The sequence below is a fragment of the Chlorocebus sabaeus genome, chromosome 15, assembly GCF_047675955.1.
Source record: "Chlorocebus sabaeus isolate Y175 chromosome 15, mChlSab1.0.hap1, whole genome shotgun sequence".
NCBI classification, from domain to species: domain Eukaryota; kingdom Metazoa; phylum Chordata; class Mammalia; order Primates; family Cercopithecidae; genus Chlorocebus; species Chlorocebus sabaeus.
In genome coordinates this window covers 70363122-70379791 of record NC_132918.1, presented here as the reverse complement: position 1 = coordinate 70379791, position 16670 = coordinate 70363122, and the positions used below count along the sequence as shown (strand labels likewise).

Here is a 16670-nt window from a genome sequence, read left to right as displayed (position 1 = left end):
TCTAACCCCCCTTTGCAGTGTTTATTTAAGATAAAGATTTCATCCAACCCCTCTGCGGTCATCATTTTCCACACTGCACCATTTCTCCTTCTTAAGAGCTTTCTTCTTTGCTGCTCTCTTTTTAATAGTCACTAAACTACTTTTCCATTAGAATTTCACCCTGTTGACTTTTCTGTATGCTTTAGTTGGTGTCTTTACGTTGAAATGTTTTAATGAAAAGTGGAGGAGAATTTAAAAAAAAAAAAAAAAAAAAGATGTTGATTTTGAAATACAGATTGAAGCCCAAAGAAATAGCAGGTGATTAAGTTTATTTTCCTTAACAAACAAGGTTTTCTGATTTTTATGTTATGAATATATACTCCTCTCACTGGCCAAAGATTTAGACAAGTAACTTCCTGAAAGCTAAGAAGAGTTATAGCACTAAAAGCGAAGCGATTCAATTAGAATTTTTTTGAGAGAAAGAGTTTTCAAACCCGTATTTTTTGAATGAGCATCCAAATTTTGAAAATGGAAAGATGATGACTGTTGAAATCTACATGTTCTTGGGTTATGAGATTTTGATAGGCTATTCTTAGCTTCTTTGGCCCAGCTGAAGCATAGCACCCCACTGAGAGGTAAAACTGTTGAGGTTCGCTTTTCTGCTGTTTCGGCAAAGGGGCAGGAGTTCACCGCACAGCAATCAGGAGTTAACAGGGGGAAGGCTGCGATGTGAATCACCATGCTGATTTCCAGTGAAGTTACAGTACTGCTTAGCTTCTCCAAAATAACATCTGTTATTTGAACCATAAAACACACACGCTGCAATCTCCCAGAAATTAACTACAAATTGTTTTTATTCTCTTGTTTAATGATCTTTATGAATCAATTAGAACAAAAAATAGCATTATGCAAGCAGAATCCAGAGAAGACAAATTAAATTTCAGCAACACAACATTAACTACTATTAATATTTCTTTAACTAAAACCACAAAACCCATTTGGACATTAATCCCAAAGTAATCAACAAACAGCCAAGACTGATTTTGGTAAAATAAAACTCTAGCAAGAATTTACTATACAAGTGGAACTTTTTAGTTTTCTAAAATAATTTTTATCTTCCAGATCTTTAATCTATGTCTGCCTGATATTGATTTTTCTCTTGAAGAAGAGATGAAAGTTGGAAATTTGACTAATATTCAATAATTATACACATATAATAACACATATTTTGCATTTTTACTACATTGGACATATTTATTACTTGAAGATGTTCTGTATAATTTTAAAGTTCTATTTTATTCACCTCCATATCTCCAGCCTTAGTACAGAGCAGGAACACACAGACATTCAATACATATTTCCTGAGTCAATGAACAGTACTACACAGTGTTCAGAATCAAACAATTTATAGTTTAGCACTTAAAACCAGCTTGTCACCACTCTAGGTGATTTTACCCATGGTTCTTAGAGTTGTATTCAAATATTCCAATGCTGGGGAGAAAAGTATGCTCATATTTAATCCCATAAATATTTTATGGCATATTTAATATGGACACAGATGAGCGCTAAGTCTCTGTTCTTAGTTTATTATTTTTCTCTTTGCAGTTCTGTCCTGTCCTTTTTGTTCGTCTGGGACTGGGACTACAGCGGGATACTGACATGCGTGGAGGCTCATGGCTGCCAACGCGGCAGCAGGCACAGGCCTCAGCGCAGTGACATATCTATCTAATTAACACAGCTGCTGTAGCTACTGTGCAAAGTACAAAAGTGGGACTGTTCTGGAGAAGGCACGGCTCATAAAATCGAAAAAAAAGGAACAAAATTTCTGGAAACAAAAGACCCACACTATTTTCAAAACCCCCTTTTTTTTCTAAAAGGCAAACATCTATTCTTTATACTTTGCCAATCTGGAGATTCAAACCAAAGGGCTCTTGACACGTATTTTATATTTCTTGAATCATGATCCTTGTTTCAATTTTTCCCCAAAGGAAAACCTGCAAGGTAAAATTGCTTTGTGCAAAGTTACCAATTAACTAAATATTGTAGCAAAGGTTTGTCTGTTTTTTCCCTTGAAGTTTATCAGGAAAGTCACAGAATTCTGTTTAGTTTAACCCAAATATGTTATTGTTCAGCTGGGAAACGTTCTTGTCAAAAATAACCATGAGGCAAATGCCATGGCAGTGATGGAAGCAGTGTAAGTCCAATTGCTGCTCTTAAGGTCTCAAGACGTTCGCATGCAATCTCAATGCCCCATTAAATTTCATGGTGAGGAAGATAAATTCTTATGTGATTTAAGATAACTAGTAAGTTAGTATGTGAACAAGTAAAAGGGCATGAACTAAAATTACTGCTAATGTTTTGAAAAGAACCCCTCACCATTTCCATGCTAGTCATTCAGTGGATATAAGTTTATAATATGACTGAGAGGGTCAAATAAATATTTAATGAATTTCCAGAATAAAATGAACCAGATGATCTCTTTGAATTCTGAAAGTCAAAATTCCCACTTTCCAGACAAGAAAACTGAGCTTCAGGAGGGAGAAGCGACTTTCCCAGAGAAACTCAGGTGGTTGGCAACAAAACTCAGAACAGGAAATTGCAAGCTATTGCTTTTGGAACTTACATTTTCACTGAGCTAAAGATGTTACGCGTACACATGATGTTTTGCCATATATATACACAGTGAAATGATTACTACAGTAAGCAGATTAACCTATTTCCCCGCACAGCAACTTTTCTGTGGATATAACATCTAAAATCTTTTTAGTAAATTTCTAGTGTAATATACAGTATTATTAACTATAGTCACCACACTGTACATTAGAGCTCTAGATTTATTCAAAATACGTAAATGCAACTTCGTACTCCTTGACCAATATTTCTCTGTGTTTGCCACCTCTCTGTTACTATTAGACTCTGGTAACTTCTATTCTAACTCTCTATGTATTTGGTTTTTTAGATCCCACATATAAGTGAGATTATGCAAAAGAAAGAAAGAATAAACATTCAAAGTTTAACTTTAAAAAAAGATATTTTCTGAATTTAAGAAACCCTACCCACCGACACATTATTTTCTCTTTTCCTATCCTTTCCCACAAATATTCTCAGCAGGGCTTCTCACTGGTATGTACTAAATAAATTCTAGTTGAACAAATGAGTGAACAAACAGTCACAAACCTACTTTAGTAGTATCTAACATAGTTTTATGCTCATTTCCATGTTGCTATTGCTTTATATTTATTAGCATCTCCACCTGTTCTTTGCCATTTAGGTTACTTTTACACTGTGATGAACACTTTCACTGGTTTGGTTTATTTCTTCCCTTTTGCTTGGCTTAGCTTACATTTTCAGGAAAGAATTACTCGATCATTGTAATGACTGTGGATTATATAGCTAAATTGCTTTCCCTAATAATTTTATTAATCTATAATGATACCAGTGGAGTAGTGGCAGAACAGTTTCATCACAACCTAAATTAGAATTAGTGAGAATCATAAAAAATATAAACTAAATAGAAAATTAATTGGAAATTGCTTGCTCTTTTCATTTGGTTTATTTTATTGCACTATTTCTACATGTCTTTTTTTGTAATTGTATTTATCCTGTTTTGAATTATCTTTCATGTTCTTTAGTATCTTATATTATTACTTAGGTAAAGAACTCCCTCTTCCCCAGCATTTGATAAGCTTATCACCCCCTTTCACACGTTATGATTTAGCCATGATGCTGAGCTCATGGAGGAGAAGCAGACAGACCAAAGGTCCATTTTTTTCTAGCAAATATAAATGAAATTCATAGAAAATATAACCTATCTACAAACATAATTCAAAAAAGCAACAGTTCTCTAGTAGCAAGATAAAGGTTCTCACTCATACGTGGGAGTTGAACAATGAGAACACATGGACACAGGGAGGGGAACATCATACACCTGGGCCTGTCAGGGGGTGGGGGGCAAGGGAAGGGAGAGCATTAGGACAAACACCTAATGTATGCCAGGCTTAAAACCTAGATGACAGGTTGATAGGTGCAGCAAACCACTACGGCACATGTGTACCTATGTAACAAACCTGCATGCTCTGCACATGTATCCCAGAACTTAAGGTAGAAAATAAATAAATAAATAAATATAAAAAGCAAGTCTTATCATAAAACCACGGGAAGGAAAAAGATGCTAATAAATATCAGTGACTTAACAATGAAAAAAAAACCAAGGAAATACATGTAAAATGTATTTTAGTATGTAAGTGCTCAGGTACAATTCTACTAAAAGATATAATGAAATTGGCAGATGTATGTACCTATATTGCAATATCACCAGGAGTGTGACAACTACAAATGCTCACTAGTACGTGTGTGTTTTATTGGCAACTCAAATACCAGGAGTGGCTCTACTATCAGTGACATGCAAATTTAAAAACAAAATGAAGTAATACTCTCGATTTGTTTGATCGTTACATTCTTGGAAAAGTCAATATATATTTAACATATATATGTATTTATATATGGAAAGGAGTTACAGTATAGGTTCAGATAGTTTCAAAAAGAATTCTTACTTGTGCTAATTTCCAGAAGGACATTTAAAGGTCATGCAGACACAGGATATATGTGTTGGGGGATGGGACGCTCATGCTTTGTAGGATATTCAACTTCCCTTGACGAAATGCTCCTAGAGTTCTCCAATAATTATGATGCCCCAGCTCCCAACCACTCCAACACATTTCTAAAATTTCCCCAGGGATGGTGTAACTATTATTAACAGCCACTGACAGAGGAGAAGTTGGAGCTAGGCAGAGGGACAGTTAAACAAAAACTGTCAGGGAATTATGGAAAGAGGAGAAAAGGGAGGAGGGGATCTGACATTTGTACTCTGATTTCACTTCTTCTCTGTCTAGAGGAGAAAGTATTACTCAGGTATAAAGGAAAACCAAAGATGGAGGGACCCAGCTTCCCACTTAGGACTCAGAAAGCACACACAGCCCCCTAGACCACCCCATTCTATTCCACTTGGAGAAGGACCACATCAAAGCTACTGAGCAGCACAGTGTGGTCAGGCAAAAGGACAGTCTGAAAGTTTAACTTGCCTAAACCAGCCGTGGTTCCACTCTCGTTTGGAAGGAAGCCTGAAGCTCTTTTACACTGAGAGAGAGGATGTAGAAATCAACTAGGATTTGGATAAAGCTTAGGCTGGAAGGAGCAACCATGAGAAAGACAAGGTAGCCCACCTGGTTCAGAGTTACAGCCTGGTCTCAGGGAGATTGTAGAACCAGAGAAAACAGATTTGAAGCCAAGTCAGTCAAAAAGAGCAGCTGGGCCCTGACCAAGCTGAGAGACTGCCCAGGCCACAACTCCCACCAGCTGCAGATGTCATCTGACCACACCTGCCAGCAGGGCATGCAGGGATGAGGCAGATACATAATATCATTGAAGCAGTGGCTGGCCAGGACCCAGAGAGCAGCACAGAATGCCCAAGTCAGAGCCAAGATTCCCCAGGTTTCCCTTTCGCCTTAAGGTCACAGTAACTACACTCCTTTTCCAGACACGCAGACACCATCTAAGAAAATTTAGGGGTGCTTCCAAGATGGCCGAATAGGAACAGCTCTGATCTACAGCTCCCAGCAAGATAGAGACAAAGGACAAGTGATTTCTGCATTTCCAACTGAGGTACCTGGTTCGTCTCACTGGGACTGATTGGACACTGGGTGCAGCACATGGAGGGTGAGCTGCAGCAGGGTGGGGCATTGCCTTACCTAGGAAGGGCAAGGGGTCAGGGGATTTCCCTTTCCTAACCAAGGGAAGTTGTGAGGGACCGTGCCTGAAGGATTCATGCACTCCTGCCCAAATACTATGCTTTTCCCATGGCCTTCACAACCAGCAGACCAGGAGATTCCCTCCTGTGCCTGGCTTGGTGGGTCCCACGTTCACGTCCGTGGAGCCTTGCTCGCTGCACAGTCTGGGATCAACCTGGGACACAGAAGCATGGTGGGGGAAGGGGCATACCATATTGCTGAGGCTTGAGTAGGCAGTTCTACACTCACAGTATAAACAAAGAGGCAGGGAAGTTCAAACTTCGTGGAGCCCACTGCAGCTCAACAAGCCCTACTGCCTTTCTAGATTGCACCTTTGGGGGCAGGGCATGTCTGAACAAAGGGCAGCAGACAGCTTCTACAGGCTTAAATGTCCCTGCCTGGCAGCTCTGAAGAGAGCAGTGGTTCTCCCAACACGGCATTTGAGATCCGTTAATGGACAGACTGCCTCCTCAAGTGGGTCCCTGACCCTTGTGTAGCCTGACTGGGAGACATCTCCCAGTAGGGGCTGATGGACACCTCATACAGATGGCTCCCCCTCTGGGACGAAGCTTCCAGAGGAAGGATCGGACAGCAATATTTGTTGTTCTGCAGCCTCTGCTGGTGATACCCAAGCAAACAAGGTCTGGAGTGGAACTCCAGCAAACTCCAACAGACCTGCAGCTGAAGGGCCTGCCTGTTAGAAGGAAAACTAACAAACAGAAAGGAATAGCATCAACATCAATAAAAATGAAATCCACACCAAAATCCCATCTGTAGGTCACCAACATCAAAGACCAAAGGCAGGTAAATCCAATAAGATGGGGAGAAACCAGAGCAGAAAGGCTGAAAATTCCAAAAACCTGAATGCCTCTTCTCCTCCAAAGGAACACAACTCCTCTCCAGCAAGGGAACAAAACTGGATGGAGAATGAGTTTGACGAGTTGACAGGAGTAGGCTTCAGAAAGTCAGAATAACAAACTTCTCCGAGCTAAAGGAGCATGTTCTAACCTATCACAAGGAAGCTAAAAACCATGAAAAAAGGTTAGATGAACGGCTAACTAGAATAACCAGTGTAGAGAAGAGCTTAAGTGACCTGATGGAGCTGAAAACCACAGTATGAGAACTGCATGAAGCATACACAAACCTCACAAGTTGATTCCATCAAGTGGAAGAAAGGGTATCAGCAATTGAAGATTAAATTAATGAAATAAAGTGGAAAGACAAGATTAGAGAAAAAAGAGGAAAGAAACAAATAAAACCTCCAAGAAATATAAGACTATGTGAAAAGACCAAATCATTTGATTGGCATACCTGAAAGTGACGGGGAGAACGGAACCAAGTTAGAAAACACTCTTCAGGATATTAATAAGGAGAATTTCTCCAGCCTAGCAAGGCAGGCCAACATTCAAATTCAGGAAATACAGAGAACACCACAAAGATACTCCTTGAGAAGAGCAACCCCAAGAAACAAAATTATCAGATTCACCAAGGTTGAAATGAAGGAAAAAATGCTAAGGACAGCCAGAGAGAAAGGTTGAGTTACCCACAAAGGGAAGCCCATCAGACTAACAGCGGATCTCCCAGCAGAAACCCTACAAGCCAGAAGAGAGGGGGGCCAATATTCAACATTCTTAAGGAAAAAAAATTTCAACCTAGAATTTCATATCCAAACAAACTAAGCTTCATAAGTGAAGGAGAAATAAAATCATTTACAGACAAGCAAATACTGAGAGATTTTGTCACCATCAGGCCTGCCTTACAAGAGCTCCTGAAGGAAGCACATGGAAAGGAAGAACCAGTACCAGCTACTGCAAAAACATGCCAAATTGTAAAGACCATTGATGCTATGAAGAAACTGCATCAATTAATGGGCAAAATAACCAACTAGCGTCATAACGACAGGATCAAATTTACACGTAACAATACTAATCTTAAATGTAAATGGACTAAATGCCCCAATTAAAAGTCACAGACTGGCAAATTGGATAAAGAGTCAAGACCCTTTGGTGTGCTGTATTCAGGAGATGCATCTCACATGCAAAGGCACACATAGGCTCACAATAAAGGGATGGAGGAAGATCTACCAAGCAAATGGAAAGCAAAAAATAAAGCAGGGGTTGCAATCCTGGTCTCTGATAAAACAGATTTTAAACCGACAATGATCAAAAGAGACCAAGAAGGACATTACATAATGGTAAAGGGATCAATCCAACAAGAAGAGCTAACTATCCTAAATATATATGCACCCAATACAAGAGCACCCAGATTCATAAAGCAAGTTCTTAGAGACCTATAAAGAGACTTAAGATTCCCACACAATAATAAAGGGAGACTTTAACACCCACACCACTGTCAATATTAGACAGATCAATGAGAGAGAAAATTAATAAGGATATCCAGGACTTGAACTCAGCTCTGGACCAAGCGGACCTAATAGATATCTACAGAACTTTCCACTCCAAATCAAAAGAATATACATTCTTCTCAGCACCACATCATACTTATTCTAGAATTGACTACATAATTGGAAGTAAAACACTCCTCGGCAAATGTAAAAGAACAGAAATCACAACAATCTTTCTCTCAGACCACAGTGCAATCAAATTAGAACTCAGGATTAAGAAATTCACTCAAAACTGCACAACTACATAGAAACTGAATAACCTGCTCCTGAATGATTACTGGGTAAATAATGAAATGAAGGCAGAAATAAAGATGTTCTTTGAAACCAATGAGAACAAAGACAAAACATACCAGAATCTCTGGGACACATTTAAAGCAGTGTGTAGAGGGAAATATATAGCACTAAATGCCCACAAGAGAAAGCAGGAAAGATCTAAAATCAACACCCTAACATCACAATTAAAAGAACTAGAGAAACAAGAGCAAACAAATTCAAAAGCTAGCAGAAGACAAGAAATAACTAAGATCAGAGCAGAACTACAAGAGATAGAGACACAAAAACCCTTCAAAAAAATCAATGAATTCAGGAGCTGTTTTTTTTTTTTTAAAAAGATCAACAAAACAGACTGCTAGCAAGACTAATAAAGAAGAAAAGAGAGATGAATCAAACAGATGCAATAAAAAATCATAAAAGGGATATCACCAACAACCCCACAGAAATACAAACTACCACCATAGAATACTATAAACACTTCTATGCAAATAAATTAGAAAATCTAGAAGAAATGGATAAATTCCTGGACACATACACCCTCCCAAGACTAAACCAGAAAGAAGTCGAATCTGTGAATAGGGCAATAACAGGTTCTGAAATTGAAGTGATAATAGCCTACCAACCAAAAAAAAGTACAGAACCAGACAGATTCACAGCCGAATTCTACCAGAGGTACAAAAAGGAGCTGGTACCATTCCTTCTGAAACTATTCCAAACAACAGAAAAAGAGGGAATTCTCCCTAACTAATTTTGTAAGACAAGCGTTGTCCTCTTTCCAAAGCCTGGCAGAGACACAACAACAAAAGGAGAATTTTAAGCCAATATCCCTGATGAACATTGATGCAAAAATCCTCAATAAAATACTGGCAAACTGAATCCAGCAGCACATCAAAAAGCTTACCCACCATGAACAAGTGGGCTCCATCCCTGGGATGCAAGGCAGGTTCAACATATGCAAATCAATAAATGTAATCCATCACATAAACAGAACCAACAACAAAAATCACATGATTATCTCAATCAAAGGAGAAAAGGCCTTCAACAAAATTCAACAGCTCTTCATGCTAAAAACTCTCAGTAAAGTAGGTATAGATGGAACGTATCTCAAAATAGTAAGAGCTATTTATGGCAAATCCACAGCCAACTGAATAAGCAATAATTGGAAGTATTCCCTTTGAAAACTGGCACAAGACAAGGATGCCCTCTCTCACCACTCCTATTCAACACAGTATTGAAAGTTCTGGCCAGGGCAATCAGGCAAGAGAAAGAAATAAAGAGTATTCAATTAGGAAAAGAGGAAGTCAAATTGTCTCTGTTTGAAAATGACATGATTTTATATTTAGAAAACCCCATAGTCTCAGCCCAAAATCTTAAGCTGATAAGCAACTTCAGCAAAGTCTCAGGATACAAAATCAATTGGAAAAATCACAAGCATTCTTATACACCAAGAACAGACAGAGAGCCAAATCATGAGTGAACTCCCATTCTCAATTGCTTCAAAGAGAATAAAATACCTAGGAATCCAACTTACAAGGGATGTGAAGGACCTCTTCAAGGAGAACTACAAACCACTGCTCAATGAAATAAAAGAAGACACAAACAAATGGAAGAACATTCCATGCTCATGGATAGGAAGAATCAATATTGTGAAAGTCTCCATACTGCCCAAAGTAATTTATAGATTCAATCCTATACCCATCAAGCTACCACTGACTTTCTTCACACATTTGGAAAAAACTACTTTAAATTTCATGTGAAACCAAAAAAGAGCCCAAATAGCCAAGACAATCCTGAGCAAAAAGAACCAAGCTGGAGGCATCACACTCCCTGACTTCAAACTATACTACAAGGCCAAAGAAGCCAAAACAGCATTGTACTGGTACCAAAACAGATATGTAGACCAATGGAACAGATCAGAGGTCTCAGAAATTACATGACACATCTACAACCATCTGATCTTTGACAAACCTGACAAAAACAAGCAATGGGGAAATAATTTCCTATTTAATAAATGCTGCTGGGGAAACTGGCTAACCATATGCAGAAAACTGAAACTGGATCCCTTCCTTACACCTTACACAAAAATTAACTCAAGATGGATTAAAGACTTAAGTGTTACACCTAAAACCATAAAATCTCTAGAAAAAAAACCAAGGCAATACCATTCAGGACATAGGCAGGGGCAAAGACTTCATGACTAAAAGACAAAAAGCAATGGCAACAAAAGCCAAAATAGACAAATGGGACCTAATTAAACTAAAGAGCTTCTGCACAGCAAAAGAAACTATCACAGAGAACAGGCAACCTGCACAATGGGAGAAAATTTTTGCAATCTATCCATCTGACAAAGGGCTAATATCCAAAATCTACAAAGAACTTAAATTTACAAGAAAAAAAAAACCCTTCAAAACGTGGGCAAAGGATATGAGCAGACACTTCTCAAAAGAAGACATATATGCAGCCAACAGACATATGAAAAAATGCTCATTATCACTGGTCATCAGAGAAATGCAAATCAAAACCACAAGATACCATCTCACGCCAGTTAGAATGGCGATCATTAAAAAGTCAAGAAACAACAGATGTTGGAGAGGATGTGGAGAAATAGGAATGCTTTTACACTGTTGGTGGGAGTGTAAATTAGTTCAACCATTACGGAAGACAGTGTGGTGATTCCTCAAGGATGTAGAACTAGAAATACCATTTGACCCAGCAATCCTGTTACTGGGTGTATACCCGAAGAATAATAAATCATGCTAATATAGAGACACATGCACATGTATGTTCATGGCAGCACTATTTACAATAGCAAAGGCTTGGAACCAACCCAAATGTCCATCAGTAATAGACTGGATTAAGAAAATGTGGCACATATACACCATGGAATACTATGCAGCCATAAAAAAGGATGATTTCATGTCCTTTGCAGAGACATGGATGAAGCTGGAAACCTTCATTCTCAGCAGAGTATCACAAGGACAGAAAACCAAACACCACATGTTCTCACTCATAAGTGGGAGTTGAACATTAGGAAAACATGGACACAGGGAGGGGAACACCCCATACTGGGGCCTGTTGTAGGGTGGAGGGCTAGGGGAGGGATAGCGTTGGGAGAAATACCTAATGTAAATGATGAGTTGATGGCTGCAGCAAACCAACATGGCACATGTATACCTATGTAACAAACCTGCACATTGTGCATGTGTACCCTAGAACTTAATGTATAATAACAACAAAAAAATCATAGCCAACTCGCAAAAACAGAAAATTTAGCAGCAGCATGACAAAAATACAGGAGATTGAATATTTTTACCTAAAGAAGCTGAGTTTAAGCTACCCTCCAAATAAAACTGTTTAAAAATTATTGCACTGGACTCAGACAAAACTGCTGGATAGAACTAAGTTAACTACGTAAGTCTTTCCTTTCCCTCATCCTGTATAATAGGGGAGGGAGGTTAGATAAAATTACAGAAAACGTAAATGTATGTATTCTCTTTCTGCATCTCAGTGTGGCATGAACAAATTTGCATCTCATTAAATCATTTAATTAAAATAACAATAATTCATTAGAATGTAAGCTCTTTGAAGGCAGGGATTTTATCTGAGCTGTTTTTACATGCCTCCCCAATACCGAAAACAGCGCCTAGAGTGTTGTAAGTAGGTGCACAGGAATTTTTCCCGAGTCAACAAAAACCGAAAAAAAACCAGTAATGTTAATTTTATAAATAACAGTAATAATAGCAACTATCATTTATTGAGCAACTAACATTAGGGAGATAGAATTAGAATTATCAGTGCATGCTCCTTCTCACCATGACAGCCAGGATTTAATTTCAATAGATAAACTGATATTCATGATACAGATTCTAACCCCAAATCCCTATGCCATGCTATTCACTTTAAATGAAGTCCAAGTATATTATTGTTTCAGTCTATTTCAGGAACTCATTTCAACTTAATTAAAATTAAAGGCAATTTAAAATTCACTGCCCAAGTCATACTAGCCACATTTCAAGTCACCAGTCAATAGCCATAGGTGTCTGTGGCTACCATACTGATTGGCCAGTGTGACTCTAAAAGCTAAACAATCCAACCTTTTATAACATTTCCACCAAACTTTTATTGGACAGCACTGACTAGAGTGCAAATGAAGCTTCCATCTATGTCTAAAGACCTTTCCAAAGCTTTCACCTTCTTTAAAATGTTAATGGTTGAGAGTGTTCCTTGTACTTGTTTCAGTGGCTAAGAAAGGTGTAAGTTTATATTTGCTGATACTCATTCATAATTTCTTATGTATTTCTGTATTAAGGCTTAGGGATACTATATATTTGTTAATGCACATATTGATTTGATTTACCATATTAGGCGCCTAACGAATCCATGGACAGCCTTATTGGGAGGGAATACCATAATTTAACAGAGATTCTTGATGTAATGGTGAATAAAATAAGGAGATTTGCTTCATCTATTTTTCAGAGGCCTATGCTGAGTCAGTTGATTCATTTCATCATGTATTTTAACATCCATGACACTGGAACCAAGAAAGACAATGTGAAAAACAAATTAATAGAACAGCTGCTGTGCAAAACTCTCATCTTCCAGGTGGGCTCCTTTTCAAAAACAAAACTTCTAAAAGTTAATATTTATTCATGATACAAGAATCCTCAATAAAATACTAGGCAAACTAAATTCAACAATGTGTTTAAAAAATTATTCACCATGATCAAGTGGAATTCATCCCAGGGATGCAAGGATAATTCAACATATGCAAATCGATAAATAACAGAACCAAGAACATAAGCCATATGATCATTTCAATTGATGCTAGAAAAGCATTTAATAAAATTCAACATCTCTTTATGTTAAAACCATAAAGAACTGGGCATAGAAAGAACACACCTCAAAATAATAAGGGCCATATATGACAAACCCACAGCCACCATTACACTGGACAGGGAAAAATTAAAAGCCTTTCCTCCAAGATCTGGAACAAGACAAGAATATCCACTTTTACCACTTTTATTCAACACAGTACTGAAAGTTCTGGCCAGAACAATTAGGCAAGAGAAAGAAGTAAAGGGCACCCAAATTGGAAAGGAAGAAGTCAAATTAGACTTGTATGCAGATGACATAATCTTATATTTTAAAAAATCTAAAGGCTCCACCAAAAAACTGTTAGACCTGATAAATGAATTCAGTAAAGTTGCAGGATACAAAATCAACGTACAAAAATCAATAGTATTTAGACATGCCAACAGCAAACACTCTGAAAGAAATTACAAAAGCAATCCCATTTACAGTAGCTGCAAAGAATATAAAATACCTAGAAATAAATTTAACCAAAGATGTGAAATATCTGTATAAAGAAAACTATTAAAATACTTCAAAGAAATTGAAGACATGCAAAAAAGTGGAAAGATATTCCATGCTCATAGATTGGAATATTGTTAAAATGAGACTGAACAAAGCAGTGTACAATTCAATGGAATCCCTAACAAAATATGAGTTACATTCTCCATAGAAATAAAAAATTCTAAAATTTGTATAGAAACATAAAAGGCCTCAAATAGTCAAAGCAATGCGGATCAAAAAGAAGTTGGAGGCATTATACTATCATACTTCAAAATATACTACAAAGCTATAGTAACCAAAATAGCATGGTATTGACATAAAAGCAGATCAATAGAACAGAATAGAGAATCCAGATATAAAGCTACACTTTTACAGCCAAGTTAGTTTTAACAAAAGTGCCAAGTACATACAATGGGAAAGATCAATCTCTTCAATAAATGGTGCTGGGAAAATTGAATAACCAAATGTAGCAGAATGAAACTAGACCCCTATCTCTTACCATACACAAAAACTCAAATAAAAATGGATTAAAGACTTAAATCTAAGACCTAAACTATGAAACTCCTAGAAGAAATTTTTGGGGAAATGCTTCAGGACATTGGTCTGGGCAAAGCTTTTTTGTGAAAAACCTTAAAAGCACAAGCAACCAAAGCAAAAAATAGACAAATGGGATTTAGATCAAACTAAAAAAGTTCTGCATAACAAAGGAAACAATCAAACTGAAGAGACAACACATTGAATGAGAGAAAATATTTGCAAACTATCTATACGACAAGAGATTAATAACCAGAATAAAGAGCCCAAACAACTCAGAATACTTACAAATGGCCATGGGGTATATGAAAAAATGCTTAATATCACTAATCCTCTGAAAAATGTAAGTCAAAACCACAGTGAGATACCCATCTCACCCCAGTTAACATGGTTTTTATCAAAAAGTCTGGAAATAACAGGTGCTGGCAAGGATGTGGAGAAAGGGGAACCCTTGTACACTGTTGGTGGGAATGTAAATTAGTACAGCCACTACAGAAAACTGTACGGAGGTTCCTCAGAAAGCTAAAAATAGAACTACCATATGAACTAGCAATTCCACTGATGGTACACATCCAAAAGAAAAAAATCAATATAGCAAAGAAATATCTCTACTGCAATGTTTATTGCAGCATGATTCACAAGAGTCAAAATGTGAAATCAACTTAAGTGACTATCAGCAGATGAATGGATAAAAAGAAAGTGCAGTATATACACACAATGGAATATTATTCAGTCACAAAAGGAAGGAAATCTTGTCACTTGCAGCAACACAAATGGAACTGGGAGTTATTATATGAAGTGAAATAAATCAGGCACAGAAAGACAAATATCACATGTTCTCACTCATATGTGAGAGCTCAAAGAGTGGATTTCATGAAGACAGAGTAGATTGGTGGTGACAAGAGGCCAGGAAGGGTAATGGGGAAGGTAGGCTGAAGACAGGTTGATTAGTGAGTGCAAATACTCAGTTAGACAGAAGAAAGGACATCTGGTGTTCAATAGATCCATAGGCTGACTACAGTTAACATTAATCCATTATACATTTCAAAATAGCTAGAAGAGAATAACTCAAATGTTCTTAAAGAAAAATAAATATTTAAGGTGACAGGTAACCCAATTACCCTGATTTGATTATACACATGTATCAAATTATCACATGTAGCCCAAAAATATGTATATCTATTATGCATCAATATAAACAAAAATATAAATATTTATTCATAATACTGAGAATATACCGATGCTTGTCATGGAATCACAAAATTTTGCTTAACCTCAACATAGAAGGATTATAGGATAAAATTTTGTATTTTATACACCACATAGCCAGCCCATACCAAGCCCAAGTTATGCTAATAAAAATGTTGATTATCCTTAGTGTTCCAGAAAGCTGAAGCCACTGCTCTGATCATGTAATCACCTCCTTTGTCAGTACTTTTAAAGCAGCTATGTGTTGCCATTTTTTTAGAAAGTTTTTTTTTTTATTATTATACTTTAAGTTCTAGGGTACATGTGCATAACGTGTAGGTTTGTTACATATGTATACTTGTGCCATGTTGGTGTGCTGCACCCATCCACTTGTCAGCACCCATCAACTCGTCATTTACATCAGGTATAACTCCCAATGCAATCCCTCCCCCCACCCCATGACAGGCCCCGGTGTGTGATGTTCCCCTTCCCGAGTCCAGGTGATCTCATTGTTCAGTTCCCACCTATGAGTGAGAACATGCGGTGTTTGGTTTTCTGTTCTTGTGATAGTTTGCTAAGAATGATGGTTTCCAGCTGCATCCATGTCCCTACAAAGGACACAAACTCATCCTTTTTTATGGCTGCATAGTATTCCATGGTGTATATGTGCCACATTTTCTTAATCCAGTCTGTCACTGATGGACATTTGGGTTGATTCCAAGTCTTTGCTATTGTGAATAGTGCCGCAATAAACATACGTGTGCATGTGTCTTACCAATGTATCTTCTAAAACAGCACTTAAAAAAAAAAAAAAAAAACTTAGCTTTGGCACTTAAAGAGTAAGCCTTAAAAATGTAGAAATATCATTACAAGTAATACTTCACAATATCAGATAAATAAGGAATGACTGGTATCGGTCTACTAGAGTTAAAACACTGTTATCCTAAATCTTTTACTAAAATTATGTCTATCTTCAAAAACTTCTAAGGATAATTATTATTCAAAACACTACATACAGGATTTTGCTTGTCATGTTTTCCTTTTAAATAACATCAATCTAGAGTCCAAACATCAGGGAGAAAGTAAATAGCTAAGAATTAAATGACTAACCTCCTAGCCTCAGCTTCCTTATCTGTTGAATAAGAATAACAATG

At 37.3% G+C, this 16670-nt stretch overlaps 1 protein-coding gene across 1 annotated transcript in view; it reads right to left on the bottom strand.

Moving 5' to 3' along the window:
* RARB (retinoic acid receptor beta) overlaps positions 1-16670 on the bottom strand; it is a 769451-nt gene that overhangs the window by 608167 nt on the left and 144614 nt on the right. The gene's annotated exons all lie outside the window — the stretch shown is intronic.